Raw genomic sequence first — 22,544 nt, 5'->3', positions numbered from 1 at the left:
CTGTGCTTTTCAGGTGCTGCAGGATGGATTTCAAGGGTGCTGTTAACGAGCCTCACACCGAGCTCTGTTAGGAAGGTGCTAGTCCGTAGCCTTGCTGCCCTGGGTGCAGCGTGAGCGGCTGTTTTGCTCAGGGTTGTGCAGGCCAGCTTGCCAGCACGGTGCGTGGGGATGGGAGCCTGGGTGCCAGCCAAGTACAACTTCCTTTTATTTACATATAGATACCCGTCCTGGAACATGTTTAACTGCTTTGTTGAAATGGGCCATAAATGGGCCATAAAAGTTAGCCATTTAAGTCTGGAGAAGCATTAAGAGACTCTTCAGTGGTGGATGGGTTATAAATAGTGCACAGCCCATCCACACTTCAACAAATGCCTGGTTACTGGCTGCTCTGAAAGAGCCATCTCCAAATATCTACCATCTGCTCTTTCAGAGGGCAGCCATGTAACAAAACAGGACAACTGCTCAGGGTTTCTCCAAGCACTCAGAAGTTACTAGGGCTTGGGTAAGCTCTAAACAGGTGTCAACGAGGTCATAGGAGTTACAGACTAAACACTAACGAGTCTTAGAAAATCAGATTTTTCATTAAAGCCTCCATTTCCCTTTAAAGGCAGCATGTATTACAGGTGTGCTTATCCCTTGGGAGCATAGCATGTACTCAGATATTCTTTGGGTAAGCTGGAGACTTTCCTGAGTCAGGCCAAAAATGAGATTTTAGCAGCTTAAGGCGATTTAATGTCTCCCTGCTTTCTTTTGAGAGAATAGGATACATGCTTTTAACAATCGGCATTATCTATACAATTGCAGTCCTGCATACTGCAACCAACACCTCATCATGGTGTGCAAAAGTAAATGAAAAAGCAGCAGTGATTCTAATTACTGTATGCTAATTGGGCTGCATTCAGGCTTCATTGATGCTGCTGTTATGCTGCAAGAAAACAATGGCAGCATATGTACTTATCTTGCTCTACTTATCCTATGATTATTCTCTGCTAGTACAAAAACATACTGAAATAACAACCTGCACACAAATTAGTGCATGAAATGGACCACTAGAAGTTCAGCCTGAGCACATTCTTCCCCTTGTTTTGCAACTAACACGGTAGCTTCCATGCCACAGCAGCTTAAAGCACTTTTATCTTGTATTGGGCTTTGGTTGTAGTCGCCTCGCTTGTCTTCTGTTGCCTCTCAAAGAAAACACTTGTATTCCTACAGGATCCATCCTGATGACCTTTTTCGTTAGGATCTCCAATCCAGAGTTTTACCCTGGAAGTCCCGTGGCCTCGGGAAGTGCTGCCTGTGTGGCGTGCAGCCAGCAGTGCTCACGTGCCCCCACGCCCCAGTTACCTCCAGACTGAATGCGGTAAGGGCGAGGGGCGCGTCCTGCACTGCATTACTCCTTGACTGCTGCCTTGGTAGCATAACTTGCTTCGTGCTGTAAACTGGACTCAGGCATTTGCATGCTGTTTTTTACAGTAGTATCTAATATGCTGAAAGCTGCCGGAGTCATTACAAAATCATCAGTGCTTGTTCCAGTGTGATATATTCTGTTTGTCTAGCTGGCTGTTTTGCTACCATATGTATTTATTGAAGCTGGCTGAGTATCTTATTCAGTGATGTTTTGCTTATTTATTCAAGAACGAGTTCATCAAAATTCAGCCAAGCTCTCTGTCCTCAACATACACAAATCTAATCTAGCGTTTTGAACACACCCATCGCAATAGCAACTGAATGCAAAATTGAATGTGATACAAAACTGAGTGCAAACGTGATAGGAGCAATGAAAAAAAAAACTGGCTTCCCACAAATCCATCCCAGCTATTGCTCTGGGATACAGTGATGGCCTCTGAGAGATGAAGGCACCATTTCTCCCTTTAAAGCACCAACCTTGCCTCTCAGCACCAATGCTGAGGCCCTGGGGAGTTTCTAGCAGGTGCCTGTCTGAGGGCCCATCAACTAGTAAAATGGTCATGATGTCATGTACAATATTGTGGTCTCATCAGGGAGACTGATTTGTGTTGCATTAAGCAAGACAGAGTTGCTAATCTCCACTGAGGTTTACATGGGAAAATTTAAAGCCTATTCCAGTATATTAAATGAGGCTGAAAAGCTTCGATCAATAATTTCCCTTGTATGAAAAATAAGAGATGAAAATGATGGTAGATTGATTCAAAATACTTAATGCCAGATACCAGCTGATGGAAGTACCTTGTAAATAGCATTTTGTACAGTTGCCAATGAATTAGTCTAAATTGTGAGGGTGATTGAAATGTATTTTATAATGTTCATCTCCACTTTAGTGGCCATTTACAAAATTTAGAAGAATATGAAATCCCTAAAGAGAAAGTGAGCAGCCTGCAAAAAAAACAGAGCAGCTAGCAGTGGTAGTTTTCAAATGAGGTCTTGGAATACTTTATAAGACAAAAAGCCTGACTTCTTTACAAGCAAGAAGAATCAGTGTTAGTGGTGTTTTAAATTTGAAAATGTGTTTTCTAAGTACCTCTTTTTTCATCGACCCTCTCTTTTACATGGAGATTATGATCTTTGATGTGGGAAGTGAAATGGATTTTTTTTTTAAGTTAATTTGGTAATAAAAGAACACTGCCTTCTCTGAGCAGTCCTACACAACCATGGTGTTTTGTAGGACTATGTTGTACCTCATCATGCTGGTTTCTGCAGGGAATTAGGGTGTAAGCATGTGTTGCTGAGCTGGCTCCCTGGAGCGAGTGGTGACCTTGGGCCGTGGTGAGATGGCTCCTGGGATGCCCCAAGAGACTTCAGGGTTGAGACCAGCCACGTAGTCTGTTGCAGCCCATCATTCCCTGCCCATTTGGAAAAGCTCTGCAACCCTCCTTGCCTTTCTCTGGAGTTTTTTTCTGGCTCCCAGTTGCCCTGTGAGTTGTCCCAGGGTTGTTCCCAACAGTGCTCAGGGTAGCTAGTACGGGTCTACCATGGACATGCTTTTATCAAACCTACGGAGGGAACAAACAGCTGGACAATCCTGGCAGAGCTGTTCCAGAAGGATCCATCAGTGCTGCAGCCACTCGGGAACTTGGCATTGCTTCAGAAGCTGCGATGAGCAGCGCTTTCTGCTTGTTTGCTCTCATAGTGAACCACTAGGAAAGGGCTCTGAACTCTGCAAATTTGGGTCAAAACTGCTTTGAGAATTTCATTTTATGATTTTTTTTTTTTTTGCTGCTTTAAGGTGTCAGTCTCATGGCCATGTAGTGCTGGCGCTGGAGAGCGTTTCCCTGCTGGCTGGAGGCAGGACTCGGCATTGCCAGCTCCCGTTGCAACGCTCCAGGTGACACACGAGCGGTGGATGGACTCTGCAGGGCTGCCTGCTCAGAGCTGATTTCCTCTTCTTGTCTCCAGGCTGAACCCTGAGGTTCCCACCTCTACACGGCAATGTCAGGGGTTGTACGAGACTTTGCTTGGAGTAAGTGCTATTTTTCTGTTGTTGTTATCATGACAGATTTAGTGGGAAAGTCTCTGCTTGCAAGCTGCATTGGATGGAGCTTTTTTTTTTTTAAGCAGAAAATTTTAGGTGTATGGCCACCTTCCTGCTCCACAATCATATAATCTGGAAGAAAAAGGCAGCATGCAGCTGCTAGTACTGTAACAGGAATGCCTCATGAAGGATTTTGTCCTTTACCTTACTGCCTTGTATTGGAATAGGAAGGAAATGTGATCAAGGAGGGGCTGTGTAGCACCCACAGGATTGCCTCGATCACCAGCACCGAAGGAAAAATGCTAGAAAAGTAATATCTTCTCATGAGTAACAGGAAAACAGCAATTTTTCTGGTGATTCAGTCTTCTAATTAGTTTCCAATACTCAGTCCACAGGATTTTTGCAGGAAATAGGTCTTTCTATTTATAAATCGTCATTCTATCAAAGCACGATTTTTAATTTGTGGCCTTGAGGGTTTTTCATTTCCTCCTCGTCAGGTGAACTGCAACTAAACTGCCCTCCACCAGCACCACGCCAGCTGCCACCGCAGCTCCCAGTGCCTTGGGGGGGAGAGGGGAGCTGGAACAAGGCAGAGCCCTTCAGGGACCCTTTGGTGCTGAGAAGTGACCGTGAGCAGCGGTCCTGTCTTCACTTGGTTTTTCTGCACTGAGCTCCGTGGCCAGAGGATTCTGCAGTGGCTTTTTGCCCGTTCCTGTGCAGTGTGCACACCCAGGGGACCAGGGCCCAGCTCCCGCTCTGCCTCTCGCACCAGGGACTCGTTGTGGCAATCAGCAAAATCCACGTAAGCCCCCAAAGGAAAGACTGACCTATTAGTAGGCGGTCTGACCTATTAATATTGATGAAGGTGAGAAGGACAAAGATTTAGCTTGAATCTTGGATCTTTGATGAGGAAACAAAAGTGTGTTGAATCTAAAGCTCTTATCTGTTGCTGGAGCACCTTGCTGGAGCACCGAGCTCCCCCGTTGTATTCCTGTCTGGAGCCTGTTGTGCTGCCGGCTTTGCCCTTCTGATCTGGTAGGGCAGAAGCAAGCCCCAAACACCACACCATTGCCAGCACCACGGGGATGAGGCCTGGCTTTCTGCACCTCTTTCCCGCATCCTGGTGTCTGATAAAGCACTCGCCTTTCCCTCATGGACTCACTCGTTGCCCGGTTCTTGTACGTAGCTGCATGTTTTGTAGGAATTCATAAATATATGTGCATTTGGGGCCTTCGTGCTTCTGTCAGGTGTCTCTGAAATTAGCTGTGGGGTTCAAAACGTATGTGTGAAACTGGGAATGTGCCCACTGTGAGTGAGATTGCAGGGGACTCGCTTCATAGGCCGAGTCAATACGAAGAAGGATTCAAAAGGCTTAAAAAAAGTTCTCTTGCTTGCTCCTTACTGCTGCTCTCTGTGGTCCCTTTCCCTGTGCTTCTGGTCAGATCTAGAAGTGCTAAACCAGCACAGCAGGAAAAGGCTGTTCACCCAAGCAAGGGAACATTCAGCTCTGCAAACAAAAGCATTTGAAAAATGTGGGTCTGGGGCCCTGCCGTGCTATAAGGGTTTTGTGCGCAGGTGTGAGCCTGTGCAGCAAGAGCAGATGAGGCTAATGCAGTGAGCGATGGGACGCTCCTCGTGCCAGTGTACCTGTTGTGGGATCGACAGTGGCTGAGCCCAGCACCAGCTCTTCCCTGGCAAAGGGGAGTTGATGGATGGCTTAAACAAGTCTCTATTTAAATGCCCATAAGTCAGTACCGCAGGCCTATCCGTGTGATGTTTCTCACCTTGTCAGACCAAATTTGCAGTCAAGGAACAGACTTTGAGATGAAGTTTTGCTCTTTTTGGTGCCAGCAAATATCATAGTCCATGACCACTTGCGGAGTGACCAGGCACCTCTTGGCGACAGCAGGCTCTGACCAACGCATCTGTGGTGCAGATGCATTTGGAAAGGTTACCTGGATGTTTAGGTCTTCCCAGACACTGCTTGCTGCAGAGCAATACCTCTGTGAGGGAGGGAGTTTCAACCCACCAGCAGAAAATAACCCCCCGCTTCCTCCTTCCAACTCATACTCCCATGGGCTTTTCATGCTAAATAGAAATTGCTTCTGCATTTTGCAAGAGTATGAGTAGACAGCAAAGGTAAGGAGGTGAAAAAAAGCATGCTCGGGTATGGCTGCCAGCATATTTACTTGCTTCAGAAATTTTGAATAAGAACAATATCTCAAAATTAGATTCCAGACACCCTGGGGAAGAGGAACTGCTGCGGGGCTTGATGCAGGTTCTTCCCTTGGTGCAAGTGCTTGGTTTCCAGGGTTTCTGCAAGTTCCATCTAAGCCCTGAGGTGGTCAGGCTGCCCGCTGTTCATGTGCTTCTGCATGCAGCGTGCTGTCATTTGGAGCTAGGGGGGAGTTCAAACAGTCCTGCAGAATAAATGCCTCAGTTCCACGTACAGCATGGAAATATAGGCAGAAAAACTGCAAGTCTGAGGGTGCAGGCTTACACTGAATAGTACCCATTCCCACAGGACCTTTGCGTGGCTAATTATTTGTAGTATTTGCACACATTACACAGTGAAGAGTTCTTATTCAGCTTCTCACATCTGATGGATAATCCAGAGATGAGATCTCGTAAGGCTACGTAGGCACCAGTTTGTGTTTCTTTCACCCAAGCCAGCAACTGTGGAGTTGACTGTTGCATCCGCTGGATTTCATTTTTTCTCCATTTTGTCAGGTTTAGGGAGGAAAAATGAGGCATGGAGCTAAACGTCTAAATGGGGTATGGAATCTGGATCTACGTTTTAAATCCTTTCTAGGTTTGGGCTGTTGTGGGGTTTTCATTTTAACCTACTATAAGTAAGTGGCAAATGTTTTATCCAGTGTTGGTGGTGTAAATACAGTGATTTAAGGAGGAATTTCCTCAAATATCTCACTTTGAGTTTAAAAAAAAAAAACAAACAAAAAACATAGTTAGGTTCTGTGTAATTTCTCCATACATTTTCTTGATGCAAGAAACTTGTGATGAAAGAGAAAAGACTTGTAATTTCCCTCTGGCACTGCATGCCGTATTTGAAAATCCTGCTTGGCATTTGCAACTGCACACTTAAAATAGGCTCTTTGTGTTCATTCATAATTTGTCTTGGAGGTTATTAAGGGTAATAAAGTATTGTGGAATGCATTTCTAAAAGCTAGGTCCACTGTAGGAGCTTTTTAATTATTTATTAATGTTTCTGCATGTTCCTTGCTGAGGACGAATGTATTTCACTCGGGGTATCTGGCCTGCCGGCAGGCGCTGAGCTGCCTGGATGCTGAGCTGCTCGCCGCTTCCCAGGACTTGGGATCCAGAGGCTGAAGCCCCCTGCCTAGCAGTGGAGATCTAGCTCTAAATCCTCGTGGCTCTGCCCTCATGAGTGCCTGGCCACCTCTTGCTGATTCATCGGACGAACCCAGCACAGCAAGCGTTGCCCTCGCTCCTCTTGTGCTGATGGCAGCTCTGCTCCTCCCTGGATGACAGCGGTGACTTGCTGGAAGCCTTCTCCTTCTTTTTTGCTTGCAGATCACTTTCATTCTCATTTATATCCTTCAGCTGCGCTTTCCTGACATGGGGCAAGGCCCTAATGGAGGAGAAAACCATGTGGCATCCCTGGGGGCCCACAGAGGCCTGTGTGGTACCCGTGCCCGAAGGACTTAGGAGTGTGTCTGAAGATAAAAAACAACAGGATTTTACAAGCCATGTGGTCGGAGTGTAGTAGAAGTGGAAGAGGGTGTTTCTATAGGCACCAGTGACAACCCTTTGAAAGGTAATGAAAGTCTGGCACAGCTTCCCAGCGCCGAGAGGAAATACGTGGGTAACTGCAGATGTTCCTGCTGTGGAGACTGGGGGAGCAGAAGCAGGAGGAATACGAGAGATGCTTCGCTGCTTTTGCCCTAAATGGCAAACAAGCACTAATCAGTAAGTCAGCCCATAACATTTTCTCCCAGACGCTGTCCTCGGATGGCCTGTTTGTGCTAATCCTCATCAGCACTGAGTCACATGTAAAGCAAAAAAATAAATAAAATAAAAAATAACAGCAACAACAACAAACACTGGGCAAGAGATTTTAAATTTACACTATCTAGGAGAAAGCTTCTCACCAGGGCTGGTTCCTAGATTGTAACAAATAACACAGGCCCTGGGCTGAATGCTAAGGTTGCGGCTGCATTTTGAATCTGCTGCTAATTCATAAACATCACAAGCAGTTGATTTCAGCAGAACCCCTTGATTTAATTACACTCTTGTATACAATGGGGACCTTGCGTTTTCCTATATGTAATGAATATTAAGCTGATAGCCCTGTAATTTCCTGTGCCGGGCTTGCTCTCATTTTTTGCATATTGATACCACATTTGGTTTGTTATTTTCCAATTTTCCAGTCTTCTAGACTTGTGCTCAGCGAGTTCTCCATAGTAATTGCTGTTGGCACACACGTTTCCTTCCTCAAATCTGCTCTAACACCCTGGAATGAATTTTGTCTCATCCCAGAGATTTGCTTGGTTTTGAATTTCTCTTATTTATTCATTGCCTTTAACTCAGCAACCCTGGAGTTGTGCAGGACACTAGATATAATTTCATATTCCCCAGTTTTAATTTCCTCCTGTAGCTCAGGCAGCCCCCCTCCCTCCGCATGCACATGTGCGGTGTTTTCTCTGCCCCTGTGACTTGCTGCTGTTTGTAAGCTGCTTTCCAGCAGCACGTCCAGAGAAACTGGTCCTGTTCCAGTCTGAGCACCGAGAGGATCTCGATGCAGCATCATCGAAATTCAGGCTGGTATTAACTGAATCTTTCTGGCCTCTTTGGGATTTTGGCAGCTGTTCAACTTCTTTTCTCTCTTTGTGGTTGTTCAGTTGGGTATGTCCTACCTTGCCTGTAGCATGGGAAAAAAATCTGTGTCCGTGTGTGCTGGGGAGGTGTCGTGTAAGGTTGCTTTTGATGATTTGTTTGCGTAAGGCTAATGTGGAATTAAAATGAAGGAGTTGACAACATACTTGAACTTCTATTTGGACAGACTTTTCTTAAGTGTGAATTATACAAGGTATGTCAGCTCGGTGTCTACAAATGCCTTCCCCAGTGCTGCACAGGGGTGCTGGGGAGAAACGCGTGGCCCTGAAAGTGTGAGTGTGCGATGCCCATGACTGTTCTTAGAAATAGTAGCAACTTACAAAGAAGATAGAATGGAAAAAGGAAAAAGAGAAAAGCTTTAACTGGATTCTCTCCATTTTCCAAGGTGCCATCTGCAAATGAGCCTTCTCAAATGTGCCCAAAGGTGGGTACCCACTTACTGAAGCCCCTGAGCTTATGGCAGGTGTTCAGAAACTGATCAAAGAGACTGGTTTTGCCTGCGGTGATGCCAGGCAGGCTGTGCCCACTGCTGGTTCTTCTGGCTTTTTAGACTTTTGGGTCCATTTCTGCCTCAGATGCCCAGTACACCTCTTATGGCATGAGCTGTACACCTCCTGCAGCTGTAAGCTAAGGGCATGAGCTGTACACCTCCTACAGCTGCACACCCGTACACCTCTCACGGCCCTGGTGCAGGTCGAGTTGCTCTTCAGCCATGAGTTCACAGGAGTGTTTTCCATCCTGGATATAGGTTTGCTGGCTGTAAAAGGAAAGACAGATGCCTTACCTGTATTTCTTTGTGATTTCTTTCAAGGAATACTTACTGAGAGGAGTATTTCTGTGGTAAATAATGGTCTTTGCCAGAACAAGCAAAAAGGAGGTGTGCCCATGCCGTAAACCAGCAGATTTCCCCCAGGACACCCTCGTGCTTGGCCGTGCTGCTGCCAGGGAGGGGAGCTGGCTGGGTCTGTGCTTATCCCAGGTAAGCACCTACCTTTCTCCTAAATATAGCCCAGCCTTACTGACTTTTAAACCTGAAGTTGTATGAAGGCCAGATCCTCTCTCAGGACTTAGTATATAACATCTTTGTTGCTTCATGTTCTTGTTTTCTCCCCTCATCCCACAGGAAGAGGAATGACAGCCCCACAGCTCCACATGCTTTTACCAGTGTGTTTTTACTATATTTTGTACACTAACTCTTCAGTCTCCGAAACCTCTGTCCAGGGAGGGCACATGTAGTCTCGTTAAAAATAGGCCATCCTGAAATTCATCTTTCCAGCTAATTCTGCTTGTGGGGGCACTGTCAGATAGCAGCGCCCTATCCAGTACAAGGCCTGACCCTTTCTGACACCCCCAGGCAAACCCATACCCCCCAATAACCCCTGTGGAGGCTTTAATGCCATGATTTTTTGGCTTGTTTCTGATTTTCATGACCTTGCTCTCAGTCCCCTTTGGTGATGTTTTGCTGGTAATTGTTGATTCTGTTCAAGACGGTGTTTGGTAGATTGTATTGGATAAAGGCAAACATACAAAGATGAAAAGTTTCTCTTGCCTTAGTAGAACCAGATCTCTGAAATGTGTCTGTTTCCTCAGCCTTGGGAGTCAGAGGTGTCTTCCTAGTGCACAAAAGGAGCAGCAGGACCCGAAGCAGGGATAAATGTGGATGAAGCGGTCACGTTGATGATGGTGCTGCCATGTAATGATGCAAATTTTTCTGATTTTTTTATCAGAAATGAGTCTTGGTGAACCAGAGTCTTGATCAAAGGTAGACAGTTTGAATTCACCTCCCTCTGCTGCAGAGTAACCTACTTCCTGGTGCTACCTGATGTAATCAGAAGCAATCTGTGCAATTAGTAGTCTGCAAGACATTTTTGGATGGTGAAGCTGTCAGGTTACTGTCTCTCCAAGTTGTGTTTTATTTTCCTTAGTGCTCACAAGGTCTCTTAGTTCCTTTCAAGAGACACTTTCTACTCACAGGCTCAGCAATTATTGATGTCTTCTGTTGTCAGACAAGCAGAGTATGTGAGCATGTGTGTACTGCTCACCAGGTACATACCACTGTCCTAAATGCATCACTGAGCATGTTAAAATTAGAAGCAAAAAATACATTGCTCACACAACTCATCATCCACATGTGTTAAAAAAAATGGGGGGGGGGGGAGGAATGATCCATTTTTCTCTCCTGGTGTAGATTGCTCTTATTCCTGTTGAGAGGGCTGATCAAGAAGGATGTTTGTGTGTTCAGCTCACGTGTAATAGTCCTCCAGGCTTCGCAGTGGGTAAGTGGTGAGTGCATGGTGGAGCACCTGCACTGAGCTGGGATGGGCTGAAGCCTGTGCTTGAGGGCTTTGTTCCATCCCACCCAAGCAGCTGCGCTCCTGATGGCACCGCAGCCGTAGCAGGAGGCACGAGGAGCCTCCCAGACCCAACCTTTCCTCCCATTTGTGGCTCCCCATGAGGGCTGTCGCCACTGCCAGTGCCTGGTGCCATCCCTCCCCATACTTGGTGCACTCGCATCAAGCCAAGTTCACCTAAAAACTTGCACATAGGTAGATTTTCTGCCAGTTTTGCCTTGCTGACTGACTCTGGACCAGTTGCATCACTGTGATCCTGGTTCAGGTTCTGTATGGTGCCTCACAGCTGAATTGCTGGCTTACCTCTTACTTAGGGACAAAAGCATCCTTCTGGCTGTTCCTGCTTTAAATAATGGCTGTTTTTACAATGGCAAAGGGTGAAGCAGTTTCTCCTGCACAGCCCTTTCTGAGAGAAGAGCGGAAAGTGGCTGAGCATGTGCCACATATGGTTGCAATAGTCTCAGAGCAGGAGCTTCAGAGTTACTCATAACAGTTGAGCACGTAATTGTGCATAATGCAGCAGAAACACTTCTCTTCTTGTGATTGAAAGGCATTTGCTGTTGATTGGTGTGTAACTGTTGTACCTGGGAATATCTAGGGGCTGTGAATCTGAAACATTTCAGGCAGGAGTGCTTATCAGTGACATCTGAAAACAGTGGAGCAAAATGGCCTCGCGACAAATGCAAGCAGGACAAATAACGACCTTTACAAGGCAGTTTTATAGAACAGGATAAACAACAGGGGCTGGATCCTCAGCCGTAGTAAACCATCCTGTCTGTGCTGATGCTGCCAGCCGAGGTGCTGATCCTTGGAGATCTATAGAAATGTCACACAGCAACAGCTGCCTTTTTGCTTTGTGGCTGCAGTGAAATTGCTATGAGCAGGCCTGAGAGCCAGGCTCAGCGTGATCAGAAGGCTGATATCACCCACCTCTGTGCTTGAGAGCTGGTGGGAAGTGCTTCCTACCGGCAAACCTTTACTTACGTTGAGTCATTGTGGAGCGAGCAAAGCAGATGAGCTTGGACAAAGTGCAAGGGATGCAACGTTCATGTCATCACTTCAAACCCAGGGGCTGATTATTTCTGCTTATTTCCTTTATTTCCTTTAATTCTCCCTGTGGACTGAACGTTGACCCCAGCCAGCTGACTGGGGGAACCCATTCATTTGGGGCAGCAGGACAAAAGCACCGAAAGCCGTGGAGTGCACTTGGGAACTCCGTTTGGTTCCTAGTGGACAAGAACAGCCTGCCGGTGCAGTCATTTATTAACTCATACACCTTCTCCATTGTCCCAGTATAAAATCTGAGATCTGAAGTGCTGTTAGGGTGCAAATGAACTTCAGCTGTGCTCAGATTTCAGTCACCGAGGAAACCCGTGCTGCTCCTTTTGCCAGGCTTGTATTTAGGTAAGGAGTCCAGTCCGCAGAGCTGCTGATTTAAGGCTTTTACCTCTGTGAAATTCGCTTTGAAGAGTAATATTGGTAAAAAGCGAAGCTGGCTTGCTCTCCTAAATTAAGCAATTAGTCTTAGACACAGCCCTCTCTGTGAAGAAGTTGGAAGTTCATCCTCACACTGAGATGGAAGATGGTTTAACAAGGTGTTTTACAAAGTGTAGGTGGATAAATTTCTGAAGCATATCTGTATAAACCTGCTGTAAAGGCTGTGCAGAGGTTAAGTAGATAGATAACTTTATAGAAGCTGAATAATCACACTGTCTGTTACTCTATATAATCTTGCTGGAAAGCATATTTTTCTGCAGAGCAATGATACAGAAGATATTTGTGTGTAGCGATTACAGCAGTAGAAATCAATTGCACACAGCAAATAATTTGTTAGCACAGGGATGCACATTATATCATCAATAAAGGAATTAGTTTGTTGAACTATAATGAGGGTGAGAAGAAAGCAAACTTCACGCTGGTGTAGGTAGTCCAGTCATAATATTGGCAACAAACACATCTAGTGTGCATCCCTCTGAAGAAGAATGTGGTCTTGCGTGTTTTTATACTGAAAGTTTCCTTAACACCCACTGGCTCTATACATTCTGTGCATCTTCTGGGTATGCCACAAGTGTCTACTCATTAGCTCCTTAAGACTAATGCTTAGCCTGGTTTTAAGGAACACAGGACAGGAGCTTTGCCTCTGTGCTTCCCCTCCCCAGGGAGCTGCAGGGAGCAGCGTGGCCACCCTTCGGCCTCCTCTCCTCCAGGCTGGGCAGCCCAGGCATCCTCAGCCTCTCCTCTAAGGATGTGCCCTCCAGCCCCTTCACCAGCTTCGCTGCCCTCCTCTGGACCTGCTCAAGCACCTCAGGGACCTTTTTATATTGGGGAGCCCAGAACCGCACACGATGCTCAAAGCGAGGCTGCAGCAGCACGAAATGCAGCAGGAGAATCCCCTCTGGGGCCGGCCATGCTGTGCTTCGTGTGCCCCAACGTGCGGTTTGTCCCCTTGGCTGCCAGGGCTCCTGCTGCCACTGGCCCCCCAAGCCCCTTCCCACTGAGCTGCCCCCCAGCCCTTGCCCCCCGGCTGTTCCCATGCCTGTGCCCGGCCCTGCTACGTCCCAGAGGCAGCACCCGGCATCCCCCTGTTTTCAGCTTCAGAAGATACAGATAGGGTAATAGGTTTCTCTTTTCTGTTTGTTATTAGCCCCGTCTTCTTGGATTAGATACTCTTAAGGGAAGGCACAGTCCCTTATCCTTAGCTTGGATGGGGCCCCAAGGTGCTAATCTCAGCTGAGCTCCTTTTACTTGGATCCCACTCCCTTGTCACACGTACGCTGTGCCGTGATGGTCACAAATCATGCTGGAAGCAGCCTCCCCAAACACCTGTGAGGTGGGTTGGTTTAATTATCCTTGCTGCGGGGTGGGTTTTCCGAGTGTGCTGCTGATGGCATGTGCTCAAGGTCACCTGAAGAGACTGTGACTGCGTGGCTGAAAACAGATGTCGGGCTCTGCCTCTTCTCCCCGCCACACGCCCCGCACCTCTTCCGAGCTGCAGCAGAAAATCCCTCACTGAAGCCCTCCGGAAGGTCTCTAACTCCTCTCTGCAGCTCCCTGCTGCATAGGGGATGGGCTGGTACGTGTCTGTGCTTTGCAGAGGGACAAATACAGGTGAGGCAGGGTGTGATGTCTTCTCTTAGAGAAGCTCTTCTTTCTAAATGAGTCCTGTGGTCGAGGCCAGCTCCGGTGTGAAGCTCTGCAGGGGCTGGTAGTGCTGAAGGCTGAGGTTTGTCTTACCACAAATCCTCCATGTTAGGTAGGAATGCGTCTTTCCTTACTCTAGGTTGGAGGATGAGTTTAAAACTAACCACTTGGGGAGCAAAGCCACAAAAATGAGGAGGCAGCTGAAAAGGCAAATTGTGCATCAGCAGGGAAAAATAATCCCTCCTGATTCCGGCAGGTAACTCGAAATCCCAGCGCATGGGATTATCGTTACATATATAAGGTGTAAACAAACTCAGTGGCAGTGGAATGCCTAAATCCCTTAGCCCTCTTACAAATCAAACCTGCTCTGTCAGGATTCAATTATTTCTGTGATCTCACCTTAGCTGGGGATTAACTGACACCAGAGGTCAGGAGCCCTTTATATTTGAATCCATACATATACTTGCTGAGGTTGGCTTTTGCTGCAGGTAGTAGAAGGAAGATACAAGGCCCTAAAATACTTTAGCTTTCAGGGCTACCATGAGGCCCATTTGATTTTTACAGTCAGCCAACAGTCAGGTGTGGATTCTTCTGGAGCAACTTGAGGTTGTAGTTTCTTGGCCAAGAAAAAGAATATGATGCATACCAGCATATATTGGGAGCTGGGAGAGAACAGCGAAAAATCTCTCATTTTGCCTTGCAGTGTGAGGAGGTGTTTTCTGCAAGTTAGTTAATTATCCTCAGGATCAGTCAGAAGGTGTTCCTAATTCCTTGGCCCATTTTGTTGATAGCTGAAGAAAAAAAAATTGTCAAGGCTATTCTGGGAGCTGTTCTGCTTCTGATGGCTCACACTGTGCACCTTACAGTCATGGGCTTGCCAGAAGCTGAGGGTTATTCCCGCAGGGGCAAAGTGTATTACATGGGGTGGGAAGGCAGGAGGGTGGCAATAGCCAAGTCTCTGACCTAGGAGAAAAGAAAGGGAAATCACAGCTGAGTTATTACTTAAAGCAGAAACACATGTAAATCCTACCTCGGCTGCCCCATTCTGGGTAGCTTCCAGACATTTAATTGGTTAAGACAGATATATGGCACTGTCACTATCTGCTGGGGACCCATATAAATCGTCAGCAGTGGTTTCTTTTGCCATTTCATGTAGCCATGTCTGATGGCTTGAGTGTTATAGGAAGGAAGCAAGATACAACTCATCCTGTCAGGAGCTGCTCTGTATTGTAATTGCAGTATCTATAAGGAGTGTCAGGGTTGGATTATTGGAGATGTCAGAAACAAAATGGGAGAGATTAAATGGGCACAAAGAGCTGCAAAATGAGGAGGTAATTGCACTTCATGAGAGTGCAAAGATAACATTGGGAATGTAGATCTCAAACAGCGTGGTGTGGAGCTCAGAGTGTGTGCTTTGTGTCCCCTCGGTGCTAAGTGGGCTCCTGGGAGCACGGACCCCTGCCCAGCCCCGAGGAGTTGTGTGCTTGGTGGACACGTCCATGCTGAGCTCACCAAGGAGGACACCGCGCTTCTCCTGCCAGTGATAACACAGAAAGAGGTGAACCCTGATGAATTGCAAGTGCACTTTCACAGCAGCATGTTACCCAGCCTTTTAAATGAAGAAAACCATCTCCCCAATGAAAAAAAAAAAAACAGGGAAGACACACACGTGATTCTGCATGGACTGTTTGAACAGGCACATCTCCAGACGTAATGGCAAGCGTGCTGCCTGGTGTACAGCACCACAGCCCTCAACCTGGGGCCAGTTCTGGGCTTATCCATCGCCTTCATCAGCTTCTGAAATGCTGTCCCGGGTAAGCCAACCCAAGTTAACTGTGGGTTTGTAGGAAGCTGTGGTGTTGTTGAGAAGAGGGGCAGAGCACGAGCTTTTTGCCTTCTTGCAGATGCCGGTTGCATACTGCCACGCTGAAACAGCATGAGGGCTCTTCTGGCTGTCACTTATTTGTGGTCTCTTCTCATTACTTGAACGTCTCTGTGTGCAGAAAGATTTCTGAATGATGTTTACTGTTATTGGACAGTAATCAAATGTATTTGTTTTCCTTCAGCTCCTGTTTTCTCTGTCTGCATGGCACTTTGGGGGATCGCTAGGCTGGCCGCAGAGCAGGGATGCTGCCTGTGCAAAGCTGCTGGCACAGCCAGAGGACGTCTGGAATGACTCCTCTACTCCAAGGAGCCACTTAGAGTCCCTTTATAAGTAACGGAGAAAAACAAGACCCTCCAGGGTTCAGTTTACCCTCCTGTTTTAGACAGTGGCTGCAAGGGGGGGGTGGACTTCTGTGGTGTTTCCGTAGGCTCTGCTGACTATAAAGGGAGCCAAGGCAGCTCACTGACACTTCGGGAGCTACGAGATGAATTTGACCGTAGCATACACCAAGCTGTATAGTGGGGTGGTTGGGTGCGCTTGGACTATTTCCATGTTAGTGAGCCAGGCAGAGCAGCTGCCCTCCCAGCTCCCCCATGAATAGTCAGCTAGCCCTGTAAGAGGCTGCTTGCAGGACCACATTTTAAGAGTAGCATAAACTTAGTGTTTTCCCCGTCTATGATAAATCGCTCTTCCTGTTTATTGTTTGGCCCCATTATTGTGATATTTGATCTCTTGAGCATTTTAGCCTCTAATGAAGTCCTTTGTGTTATGCTGCAGCTAGGCTCAGAGGTGGCATTGTGCCTGTTGTCCAGGTGAGGAAGTGGGAGCAGCCTCCAGGCCAGGAACGAAATTGTGAACAGATGAATTGTGCTTGATGGAAATCAAACTGTCTATAGCAAGTCAGGGACTGCATGGCTTGCCCAAAGTCAAACAGGGAATAAGGGGCAAAGAACAGTCCCAGCAAAGGGTTAGAAGGGGTTAGCATGGTCTGATCCCTAACTGGCTTCTTGCACTCCAGCCCGGTTGTTTCTCTGTTGAAGTCTGATTTTTTTTTTTTTCTTCTCTCTTGCTTTGTTCTGCTTGCCCTTTCCTGGACTGAAATAGAATGGTCTGGGATCATTACTGGGAAATTCAAAGCAGCAGTGAGGTCCTGCTATTAGAAGAGTGTTTACATTTACATTCTTTTGCATCCTTGCTGTTTATGTTCAATTGCTTGATATTTCGAAGGGATGAGTATTACAGATCTGAATGGCTGATTGCTTCTGAGGTTTGAATATGTATAAAATAGCAGCAGTCCTGGATGGCGGAAAGCAGCTGCTCAGCACTTTCTGGGGCAGGACTGAGCACTGTCTTTTTATGCAGTTTATTGGGGGAGTAGGTAGGATGAGGTGGAGAAGCTCATGCCCATACCTGACAAACACATGACTGGCATCCTTCATGGAGAGAGAAATTTTAACAGAAACAAGACAAATGCCAAGTGGCACACATAGCCAGAACAAAAGTCCTTCTGTTGAATGCTTTCTAATGCATTTGGGACTTCTGGATGGCAAATCTCACTTGTATAGCAGCACTGTCATAATTAGAACTCTAAAACATTGCTGAAATGGTCACGAACAAGGTAGGGCCTTCAATAATAGGTGCTATATGCAAAGACTAAAAGGATGGCCTAAAGCTTCAGGATCAGAACTTAGGAGAGGGCAGGAAGGTCCTGCTTTGGAGGTATGATGTTAGGATGGGTGGGGCAGAAGTGAGCCATGGCATAGGGACAGTTGCAGTGAGAGTTTACTCACTGGTTACTGGTGTGGAGATGGGCACAAAATGCTGAAAGTGCAAGCAAGCAGCATGTGCTCGCTGTGATGCAGAAACAGCCGGCTCTAGCGAGGTGATGAGGTAGCTATGGTTGCAGAAGCAATGGAGAGAATGAGATGTTTGTCAGCCACTGCGAAGTAGGATGGTGCTGTAAGCAAGGAATGTGAAGCAGATGAGCACTGGTTCTCAGCTGGAATATCAACTGCTATCTGCTGCAGTTTCCAGGTCAGATTACAGCAGGGCTCTTTCTCATATGCATCTGGCAATACGCAGACAACACTACCACTACCCTACCTAAGATCAGCTGAGTACAATTCTGGCAGAGAAGGGGCTAAAGTGCTTCTTACCTGCAGTGTCCCTACAGTCATGGTCAGTGCAGCATCCGTGGCTGCTTGGCTGTTTCTCTCCCACGCACACTGCCGAGCCAAAGCCAAACGTCAGCGTCTCTCTTCTCAGAGCATGGGCGTGAGAGTCGGTGTGGAGTCTGTGGCTATTCCTAGCTGCCTACCATCCTTCCTTTCTCTGGAAGGTTAAGGGACTGTTGTGGTTTAACCTGGCTGACAGCTAAACACCACACAGCCATTCGCTCACCCTCCCCCCTCCCTCTCTGGGATGGGGGAGAGAAATGGGAAAGTGAAGCCGGTGAGTTGAGATAACGACAGTTTATTAAGACAGGAAAATAATAATAACAATAATAATAATAATAATGATAATAGTATTACTACTAACAATGTGTACAAAACAAGTGATGCACAATGCAATTGCTCACCACCCGCTGACCGATGCCCAGCCTATCCCCGAGCAGCCGGCCCCCCCACCCCGGCCAGCCACCCCTATATATTGTTTAGCATGACGCCAGATGGTATGGAATACCCCTTTGGCCAGTTTGGGTCAGCTGTCCTGGATCTGTCCCCTCCTAGCTCCTGCTGCACCCCAGCCTGCTCGCTGGCAGGACAGAGTGAGAAGCTGAAAAGTCCTTGGCCTGGTGTAAACACTGCTCTGCAACAATTAAAACATCAGCATGTTATCAGCGCTCTTCTCATCCTAATCCAAAACATAGCACCCTACCTGCTACTAGGAGGAAAAATTAACTCTGTCCTAACTGGAACCAGGACAGGGACATATTTGTCTTTCCCCATAGTGAGGAGGTTAGTGTGGCTTTTCTACACATTGAAGATATGCACTCTCTTTATGAAATGCCTCTAATGTTTTTTCTCATGAAGCTTCATGTTTGATAAAGACATGTTGCATCAGGCAAGACTGTTTACTAGCAGTTAATTGGAATGCACTTGGGTCCAGTAACCAACTTTATATGGGATCTGATCAACTGTTAACCTAAATTCAGGATACCTCCCCTGGCATATGTGGAGTGGGCTTAGAATCTAGCCCTATTAGTTTGTGGTGTGGCTTCTCATTTGCATCACTATTCAAATCCTGTAGAGTTGAGCTTTGCACAAGAGAAGGACTTTGGCCACATGCCTTTCCTTCATTGCCAATTTGGATGAAATGATGTTTGATATATGTGGGTAACACTACCAAGTCAACTGAAGTGGACAAAGGTTAAGTATGCACTGCAGGCAATTATCCATTAGTATAAAAGCTCCTTGGTATAACATTTATACGTTGAAATGCCAAAAAACCTGGACATGATGATAGTTTTTGCAACACTGTATAATTCATGCATTATAGCTCTGCTTTTGATGTTTAATATTTCAGAAATAATGGAACACATTTCATCAGGAAATGCAACATGTGAAATGCAGTGGGTATAAATAAGCACTTAATTGAAGCAGAGGTCTCCTTTGCTTGCTGTGAAGCTCTTCCTGACTTCATAAATGTTCAGGAGTATTTAGTTTAAGGAAGTCTTTGAAATAGTAACTCAGCTGAACCATTGCTAGAAGTATCTGCGGCTCACATACAGAGGTGAAATCACGTCCCCATGAGACACGGAGAGAGAGCTTACCTGTACTGCTGTGAGATCAGGATTTCTCCTACAATCTCTAGTGCCAGGCTTCAGTGACTTCCTTGTCAGCAATGTCCATGACACCTAGAAAATCCAATTTAAGGTGGAAAGGATTAATAACTGGCTATTACCACACATTGCCTAACAAAATAACCCTGTCTTGTTTGTATTAAGCAAATGGTTCTTGGGCATCAGTGTGCGTGATGCTTGTGAAATTCTTCTTGGGAGTTCTCTGGTGTTTATGGTCAATATTATATATATTTTTTTTTCCAACAGAGGCAGTAAGTTGGGACATGACCACCTGGAAGACCACACGTTCAGGTGCTTCACACCTTCAGGAGCTTTGCGGTTTTGGGACTTCAGCCTCCATCTCCAAGTTTCTTGAAATCCAACAGGTGTGGGTTTTTTTTCTTTTGTTGTTGTTGCTTGTTGCTATTCATTTGTTTACACAGTATTGGGATGACAGATCCACAGATCTGTGGACAGATTGTGAGAGGGGAAAATTTTAAAATGTACCTTTTTCAAAATCCACCTTAGAGATGCGGGCTTGTTGATTGCTGATTTATCTTACTGTGGTTGTGTCCTAGTCACCTTAAGAACCACTGTTAAAGTATTTGAATGATCATAAAAGTCCAGACAGTCCAGCTTTGCGAAGAAGTAAGCCAACAAGGAATGTTGAGGCCAATCCACTTGGCCATGTGGGACACCAGTCCGTGTATCCTGTCCTAGTGCAATGGTGCAACTCTTTTTCCTGCAGAAGAAGTACTTTGTGTGAAAAGTCTCAAGTAATAAATCCAAAAGGGTCAAGAAGCACCAGGGAAATGCAGTAATTCTGTGAATGATTATTTAAATCCAGCATCTGCTCTTCAGCCCAGTCTGACCACACGACCATGGGGGCTGTGGGGCTGGCGATGCTGCTGTCAGCGCTAAGGCACATTTCCACTGCTCTCAGAGTACAAAGAAGACAATGTAAGTACGAATTAGTTTTTCTGGGCTCTAATAGCTCTCAGCATGTTTGCTGGTCTATTTGTGATCCTTCCATAGTCTTGGAAAGTAAGGACCCTGATAAAATAGCCATTGAAGTCAATTAGTTATTTTGTACATCTCTCCAGGCCCTGGATGAGGTCCAGCCTAAATACCCAATCTACATTTTCATAAGTCATTGCAGGAGCTGGAACAGATCAAGACAGGTATAATTTTCAGTTTCAGCATGAATTTTGCTACCTTCCTCAATGGCTCTGGCCAGGTCAATCTACATTTCCATTATGGACAAGGTTGATCTTTTTTCCCTACAGCACTTTGCTCAAATTATATGCATAGTCATAAACCATTTTCCAGTGACTCAGGCCTTGATACTAAAGCATGTATGGTTCATGCATCTGTTCTTTTGTAAATCTGCTGGTGTTTCCACACAGACTGCTCAAGAAGCAGGAAAGACACAGAAACATCTGTTTAGAGTTTTAAGCAGCTTGTTAGATGAATTCAGCACCTGGGTTTCCTGCGGTGAGTCGGCTATGCTCTCCTCAGTATGTATGAGAAAGGAAGAAATACAATACTCGTAGGGATCCGTGCTCTCTGCAGTTCATGGTAGATTGCTCTGGGTAATTTCTGCCAGTGCCGGTGGGATCCACCAGTGCAAAACCTCCAAAAGAAATAGGGGAATAGTGCACCGAGAGGGGAAGGGTTTACTGTGCTAAATGCCAATAAACCAGATTCTGTCTGTGGAATTGAGCCAGTACAGAACTTTAATTTTAAATATTATGGCTTATGTTCACAGTAGTTCTGACAAAGTCACTGTATCTGTTGAGAAAGTCCCAGTCCCCAAACAGTTTTCTTCCCAAGCCTTTTCCTCCCCTTCCCCATAACTGAGAAGGACCTCTTTGGTTTAGATGAACGCTGACCACGCCACAAAACCAGTGTGAGGGGCCCAGCTCTGACAAAGAAAATGCAAGGCAACTGCACTGTGACAGGTTACTTGTTTTGACAATCCTCTGTTTTCTTTCCTCTGTATACCATATTAGACATGAGTCAATGTCAAGGGCTAATTTGCCACAGCAGGGAGATTTTCCATTTAAGTAAATTCACTTTAACGCATGCGGGGGATCCAGGAGTGCATCCGTTCTGCCTGCTGAAAGGACCTTGTGTGCATGGAAGGGGAAAAGCAGGCTTACGAGGCAAGCTGTTGGTTGCAATAACATGTTTTGTTCCTTGCTAACTCCAGGGTCAGGCTGTCTCAACTGTGTTAATGTGCTCGTGTAGCAACCCATGTACAGAAAAACAGAACCAGCAGAAGAATTTCTGCTGTACCTAGGGCACACTGCACCTTACCCTACAGTCAGCACACAACAAACTGGCTCACAGCCTGTTACAGATCCCACGGACTCCCCAGGAGCCCCCAGTTTCAGTCTCTCGTGGGCTGAATTCCTTCCATCCTTTGGGCATGTCCCTTCCAATAGCACTCATGTTCAGGAAGAAATGGGGCTGTGTCTGTCCAGTGTGTTTTCATTCCTCTGCAGTAACCTGGATGTGAGGTTTTGTCTTGTGTAGTTAGGATGTTCACTGAGCTGTTTCTGTCTTTTCTGAGTGATTTTGATTATTATGTATAACAGTGCACAGTCTCCAGTGGATAAAAGCCTCTAATTCTATTTTATCCAACTCAGAGAGCAATCTCAACAACTGGCTGTTGCCTGTATTATTCAGTAACAGCTATGGCATGTATTATTGCATATGATATGAAGGACTTTGTAATAAATATTTAGTGTTCCTTTAATCTGTCCGTTCTTATATCATGTTCTCCAGATAATCTCCTACTCCACCATGTACTATTTAATAATTCTTTTTTTGCCAATCTGTTCTTCTCTTTCATACAGACACACGTACCCGCCTGCCCTGGGACACACTTTCTGTCTGTCTCCCTTCCTGAGCACTCTTCAAAGTCTTGGGTTTTCGTGACTATGTCATCAAAAGGAAAAGCATTTGTTGCTTGTGTGAATTTGTGAGTATCTATAAACTGTCTTGTGTTTAGATCCCAGCCATTTGGTGCACAGGAATGATTTTTTTTTTCCTGAACAG

The 22,544-nt window shown here is 46.0% G+C and overlaps 1 long non-coding RNA gene across 1 annotated transcript in view; it reads left to right on the top strand.

Annotated features, from left to right (window-relative positions):
* The window catches only part of LOC106041064 (uncharacterized), a 399,163-nt gene that overhangs the window by 232,976 nt on the left and 143,643 nt on the right, over positions 1 to 22,544 (top strand). The window contains exons 20-27 of the long non-coding RNA XR_010825713.1: positions 1,213 to 1,360; positions 3,203 to 3,436; positions 9,135 to 9,302; positions 19,749 to 19,867; positions 20,230 to 20,441; positions 20,585 to 20,662; positions 21,362 to 21,442; positions 22,343 to 22,467. This is a non-coding gene — a long non-coding RNA (uncharacterized lncRNA). The remainder of the gene's footprint in view (positions 1 to 1,212; positions 1,361 to 3,202; positions 3,437 to 9,134; positions 9,303 to 19,748; positions 19,868 to 20,229; positions 20,442 to 20,584; positions 20,663 to 21,361; positions 21,443 to 22,342; positions 22,468 to 22,544) is intronic.

The sequence above is a fragment of the Anser cygnoides genome, chromosome 18 (genome assembly GCF_040182565.1).
Source record: "Anser cygnoides isolate HZ-2024a breed goose chromosome 18, Taihu_goose_T2T_genome, whole genome shotgun sequence".
NCBI classification, from domain to species: Eukaryota; Metazoa; Chordata; class Aves; order Anseriformes; family Anatidae; genus Anser; species Anser cygnoides.
The sequence above is the reverse complement of the archived record's forward strand: the minus strand, read 5'-3'. Positions and strand labels throughout refer to the sequence as shown.